This window comes from Vidua macroura, chromosome 23 (genome assembly GCF_024509145.1).
Source record: "Vidua macroura isolate BioBank_ID:100142 chromosome 23, ASM2450914v1, whole genome shotgun sequence".
Lineage (NCBI taxonomy): Eukaryota > Metazoa > Chordata > Aves > Passeriformes > Viduidae > Vidua > Vidua macroura.
Window position 1 is genome coordinate 4,885,576 of NC_071593.1, and position 6,232 is coordinate 4,891,807.

Genomic DNA, 6,232 nt, shown 5'->3' on the forward strand with positions numbered 1-6,232 from the left:
GTGGGGCCCAGAACACACGAAGCAGATGGATGGCTGGAAGAGCTGAGCTCGTTTGTCTTGCTGCCCTGCTAAAAATATCCACGTGTGCTTCTCTGGAGGGTGGAAGAGTTCCCTTCCTGCACAGTGGTTCTGAAATAAAACCCCTGCAGCTGGGTCTGGCCATGCAGTGTCCTCCACCCAGGGTCCTGTGGGCAGCTCCAGCTCATGCTACCCACTTCCTGGAGGAGCCAGGGAAAGCTGGTGATGCTGTGGTGTGCACCAGCTCCATTCTTGGCATTCTGCAGTTGCCATGGAAACCAAAGATGTTGACAGTGCTGCCAGGGCTGGGGGTCAGCATGGGGCCTGTCCCAGCAGAGGTCTGTGATGGCCAGAGAGCACAGGGCTGCAGGAGGGACAGACTGTCCTTCAGGCTGAGGGGGGCTGAAAGACCTTTCCAGTGGGTATTTACAGGGCATGTCTAATGAGGACAAAAAAAATCCTGGGTGTTTCCCAGCCACTGGCTACCAGTGCACCCAGGGCTGGGATGAAAGCTCCCCTGAAGCCTGGCAAAGCAGCTGCGGGCACCCATTAAATACCATCTTCCCTGGGATTTCAACTGTCCTGATCTGAAACCACATTCTTCTCTTCTTTTTATCCCACCTCAAGAAAATATCGGGATCAATTAATTTCAGCAGCACAGGCACCGAGATCCCCTTCGTGCGCTTTTGCAGCGACAAGCCTTGGGGACCACTTACTCAGATTATTGAAAGAACTCGCTCTAGGCAAATATTAGGACCCAGACACCCAGCTGATTAGGAATAGGAGAGCTTAAAGAAAATAAATCTCCCTTTTAATCCAGATGCTGTGTTCAGGGCTTGAAGTGACAGCTCGCCTGCTGACGGGAAGGTTTGGTTCTGCTGATGTCAGAGGGGAGCAGGCACAGCAGCACACACTGTTTATGCTTGTGTGATGTTTAACTGACAGAATCAATCTTCGCTGCTCAGCACTTCCACGGTATGTATCACTTTCCTATTTTGTCCTTAGAGAAATTCCAAGCAGCATTCAGCGAGCTGCCTTAAACCATCATTAGATTGAAATAAAAGGAAGAAGAACCCCAGTCCTTCACAGATTTACAAAGCTATAAGCAATGAACAAGTGATGCCCCATTTTCTAAAGCCCCTTGTGCCGGCTCCAAGTCAGAAACCAGCCGCTGATAACTCATACAGCACGGATGTGACAAACAGGAGGGAAGCAGCCATCTATCACAGCAGCTCCCGAAGCCTTCCAATAAAACAAAGTGCCAAATGGAATTCTAAACCACCGCTGGTGCTTTCACGCCGCTGGGAAGCCACAGCATAAATAACAGGGCTGAAGGGCTCTGATCTGGGTGCGTGCAGACTGGTCTGTGCTGCTGCAGAGAGGAATCTCTGCTCAAGCCTTCAGGGATCCTCCACAGCAAAGCTCTGTCTGTTGCTGGAAGGATGCTCGAGTTTGAGGAGGGACCATTTCAGCTTTTCAGAAGTGCCTGAGTGCCACTGAATCACCACAATCTTGTTTTCTCTCCTCTCCTTTGGCTTTTATTCATATGTTACTGTTCCCTTTGCTATTAAGGCTAAAGCAAGGATCGATGAGGCCCATATGCTCCCAGCTCTGTTGCAGGAGCCCAGGACTAATTCCGATCTTGAGCCTGTCTTCGGGCCATCTGTTCACAGCATCACACACGACAACATGTCATTATGGCCGGGAATTTGCATAACCACTGTGGAGGAATTGTGTCCAACTCCATTCACACCAGCCACAATGGGCTTTCTCACACTGTAGGAAGAGGCTGGAAAAACGAGAAGCCAATGAGCATCGCATCCACGTTTCCTAGGAGGGGCCCAGCCAAAGAGCAGACTGAGGATCCAAGTCACCCCTTTGAGCTGCTTGGGCACCAGCAATGTCATCATCCTCCACCTGTTCATCCCCTCATCCCACTTCCAGCTGTGATCTGACACGCGGCAGCAAAGCTGTGCTGCAGGGCCGAGTGCCGGTGCCTCCAGCCTACCCGCACACCACCTTCTCCACGAGGCTAACACATCAATTCTCCCAACTATGACATCAAAGCCTTAAATAACAGCTCATGCTGGGGAAGGCTTGGAGCCACGCGGTGCTCGCTACAGCCCTGGGCCTTCTCCTTCCATTTCAGCTGCAGGGGAAGCGATGCCAGCAAGAGAGAGTGGGAGCTGCAACCCTCCGGCAGACTGAGATCTCCTTGCCGGGCAGCAACCCTGGCTGGGGTGCCTTCCTCTGACAGCCCATTTTCAGTTTCTTATGCCGACCACCACCGCTGATATTTGGGCAACATGGTCACAGTGGTGTGCCAGGACCTTCTCTGCTGCCAGAGCGGGCAAGGGAAGGGAGCGGGCAGGCTTCAGCCCCAGCCCCACTCATCCTCCCCTTGGCAAGCAGGGAGCCGGGCTGGAAAGCCTCACCCGCTGCCTTCATCAGCGCCAGGAGCACAATAGCCCTTTAACGATAATTACAGGCTTGCGGCAGCTCTGCTGGTGCGCGGGGCTGGGGCTCTCTGGTAGCGAGAGGTGCTGTTTAAGTACTCGAAAGAATGGCACTTAGCAGATGTCTTGGGGTAAATGGTAGGTTAAGCAACACCGAGAGCACTGGTGGAACGAGAGCTAATTTACACTCACATGATTCAATTTGCATGGTTAATTCTATTTAAAGCAAACATCCAGCACCAGGAAGGTGCTGCCCAGGAAGGACCATGGTTCTCATTTTGTCTTCTCTGCAATGCTTCCGAGAACAAAATGATTGGATAATGGATCCAGCCAACTTGGATGTGCCATGGAAGGAGTTTCCTGAGGGCATTTCCCCTGAAGAGCATGGTCTCTCTCTACTAATGTCACCATGCAAACACTGCCCACTGCAGAACATGCACTGCCACAACCTGATGAGATTCAGCGAGTGTCCTTCAGCCATAGCAATTGATGAGATACAACCTACTCCCCACATCAAACACTCTCTCAGGATATGAAACTACCCACCAGGATGGGCACAAAGCCCAGCAGCAGTGCCAGGGAGAGATGCCAGAGATGCCCATAGGAGGAAGAAGTCTAGAGCATTTTAGCAATAATTTAATTACATGGGTCATGCTATATGTGGAATCGGAATATCTTTAATTTGTTCCTAATTAAGGTTCTTCACAATTTACTGTAGCACCATGGCTCTTTGCCACCTGGATTCTACTCTCCCTGTCTTGCCCCACATGGCGTTTTCCGGGAGGCTTTTCCCCTCCAGTCTAACACTGGAAGAATGGGAAACACTGATTCTGGTTGGTTCTTGGCAATCAATATTGCTCCTTAACTGAACAATAGCAGTTCTTCATCACAACACTTGGAGTTCAGCAGAGAACAGAAGGCCTGTAAACGCCCTGGATGAGCAGAAAAGCATAAATTACCTTGGAGATAATAAGCCAAACACAAACAGTATTTACGGCTGGTTAGAGCGGCGGTGCTGAGCGTGCAGGGGAGCACGCGGCGCTGGGAGCGGAAGGGGAAGGCGTTCGCACGTTATTTCTTTTCAACTTGAGAAATGTGAAAGCACAACATCAAAAGAGGTTTCCCAGCACTGTCCTACAGAACATCCATATCAGCAGAAGCCGTGGTTTTCCCATCCTTTCACAAGGCGGAGGAAAAGCTCTGCTGCACGCCGGCAGTCGAGCCCAGGCGTGATGGGGGAATCACAGGCGGCGAGCGCTCAAAAGCAACGATCAGAGGAAATATTTCACACACAAGCAACTGGGCTGAAATCCGTCCAACCGAGAACAAATTTGTAAGATTCCAAGCTGGCACCTGGGCTATTTGTGAGCAGCAGAAGGAACTAAAGGCAGCAACTGAATTGCTTGCTGCAAAGCAGCTCGTGTGGCTTGAGTAGCTCCCCAGTATCACCAAGCTGCCTGCAAATTGCTAGGTAACTACACTGAACAGAGCCAAAAATAATCCCTCCCGTGACTTGCTCTGACAGTGTTTGGAAGAGTGAAATAACAGTGTTTGAGCACAGAACACTGTGATACCAGCTCTGCAGGGCAGCACCAAAGCGGCTCCATCCATGGCACGTTAAGTGATGTGCTGGCAGTGGAGCTGGCCAGGATGTCCAGGTCGTGCCAGAGGTCTGGGCTCCTCCAGGGTGGGCAGAGAGAAAGGGCAACACGTGGACTTTTCAGACAATGGCAAAACAAAGGCAAAAAAAAAGGGTTTTCCAGTTGCTCCCCAGGAGTAGGATCAAGTGATGCTGGGAACAACCTGCATCTTCCGACCACCAGCGACTCACGGGAAGTCCTTCCAAAATACTGTGTGCACCAGGGCTATAAATAATGCCCAGCCAGCTCTCAGGTACTGCTTGAAAAATGTCTTGTTATTGCCACGGAAGTTTAGGAAATTTCCTGATTAAATCAAAAAGGCACCATAAATTGACAAAGTTAGAATTCTCTGGGATGAAAAAAGAAGCAATTTTGTCCCCTGTCAGCAGAATGGAAATGAACGGGCTGAATGAATTAGTGCACGATAAACTTTTTAAAAGCCAAGTTACAATTTAAAGCAGCAGGGAGAGCTGGGGAATGATTTAAGAGTTATAAAAAAGCCCTAAGCACTACTCTATTGCTGTTCTATCCCAACCTGCACAGCACCCAGAGCAGCTGTGACACCTTCTGGGACAACACATGGTCGCTGGGTGACATGGCAATGCCTCTGGCTAGTTCTGGCCACAAGGATGATGACACCACGGATCAGCCCACAAGGATGATGACACCACTCAGGGTGCCTGTGGGGGAATCAGTCCCACAGCCCCAAGATTGCTTTGCTTCTGGAAAAAGGTTTTGGCACACCACGCACCAACATTGACATGGGAGAAGGCATCTGGAGGTGAGGAGGAGCACCCACCTTGTCTTGCCAAAGGGCTCCAGCTGGGGACAGCCCTGCCTGGCCCCAGGAGGGGCCGAGCCCCCAGCACAGCCCCACGGTCTCACTGTAATTGCTTTGTGCAGCTGCCGAGCGCTTTATCAGCACCGTGAGATTTCCCTGGCGCCTCGCTGCTTGGTGTAACGAGATTAGCCACAGCCCCCCGACAAGGGAGGAATAATAATTGCCTTTGTTTTGTTTTCTGTAAGCCACAATGACTCTGCTGATCCGAGAGATTAATTCTGCTCTGCCGTGATAAACTGGTCGATGGCCATGGCACCTGGGCCCCCCACCCTGTCCTTCCCCTCCTGCCGAGGTGGGAATGCTGCGTGCTGGCAGGAGCACTTCCCAGCACCCATCGTGGGCTGCTCTGGCAGCGAGGCTCCGCAGGGATTAATCCAGCCTTGGGTACGATGCTATTTTGGGGAGCCGGCAGAGTGCTGCATATTGCCTGTCTAGCGCCTGGTCCAGCCTCGCACCACAGAGCCTCTCATGGAGGCTGGGAAATTCCAAGCTGAGGATGCTCAGGAGGTACCACTCCTGCCCCAGGGAGACAGGGAACAAGACCCATGCTTTTTTTTCTGGAGAAAGGCACTGTGTCTTCTACGGCAACACTGCCCAAAGTGCTCAGCACCACCTCCACTGGAATGGGATGAGCTTTAAGGTCCCTTCCAACCCAATCCTATGAGTCTATGAAGAGCTGCCCAACCCTGAGCTCAGCCTCAGGCCTGCGAGACTACAAAAAAGCAGGGCCCTGTTCCCCTGTGATGCCCTGCCAGGCTCTGGGCATCACCCTGGCAAAGCCCCACTGAACTGCAGCCCCCGGCCCTCTCTGAGGAGCCAGGGGCTGCTCCCCAGGGCGCTGGCAGGACGGGTGAGTGCCGCCTCCAGCCGCACCACCAAACACAAGCGCCGGCATGAGTCAGTAATTGCAGAGCTCATTTTTAGATAGTGCTGCAAATGTGCCTATTAACATCCGCTCCCGTCTCCTCTGAGTGATTTACCTGGTTCATTTTATTCAGTGAATTAAACACAAAAATAACGGAGGTCTACAGCGATCCTGCTATCGACCCGCTGGAAATGGGCGGCATCCATCACTCCCCCGCACAGCGGAGGTGTCTGCCCTCGGGGGAACGCGGGCAGGGCAGCGGCTGCACAGGGGCTGCTCGGCTCCACGGGCGCCCATCTGCCTCCCCAGCAGCCCGGCGTCAGCCCCGAGTGGTTGTTTGAAGAATGAGATGTTTTATTGTCCAATTCTTGACATCTCTCGCAGCATGCCTGAGACATTAATGCTCGTCTAA

At 52.2% G+C, this 6,232-nt stretch overlaps 1 long non-coding RNA gene across 3 annotated transcripts; it reads left to right on the forward strand.

Annotated features, from left to right (window-relative positions):
- Nucleotides 1-350: 350 nt before the first annotated feature.
- Nucleotides 351-1,283, forward strand: LOC128818304 (uncharacterized). 3 transcript variants are annotated; one of them, XR_008440439.1, is made up of 3 exons: nucleotides 351-436; nucleotides 839-993; nucleotides 1,070-1,283. It is a non-coding gene; the product is annotated as an uncharacterized LOC128818304 (long non-coding RNA). The 3 variants fall into 3 exon arrangements; XR_008440440.1 differs by having other exon boundaries at nucleotides 1,083-1,283; XR_008440438.1 differs by having other exon boundaries at nucleotides 1,156-1,283.
- Nucleotides 1,284-6,232: the final 4,949 nt, after the last annotated feature.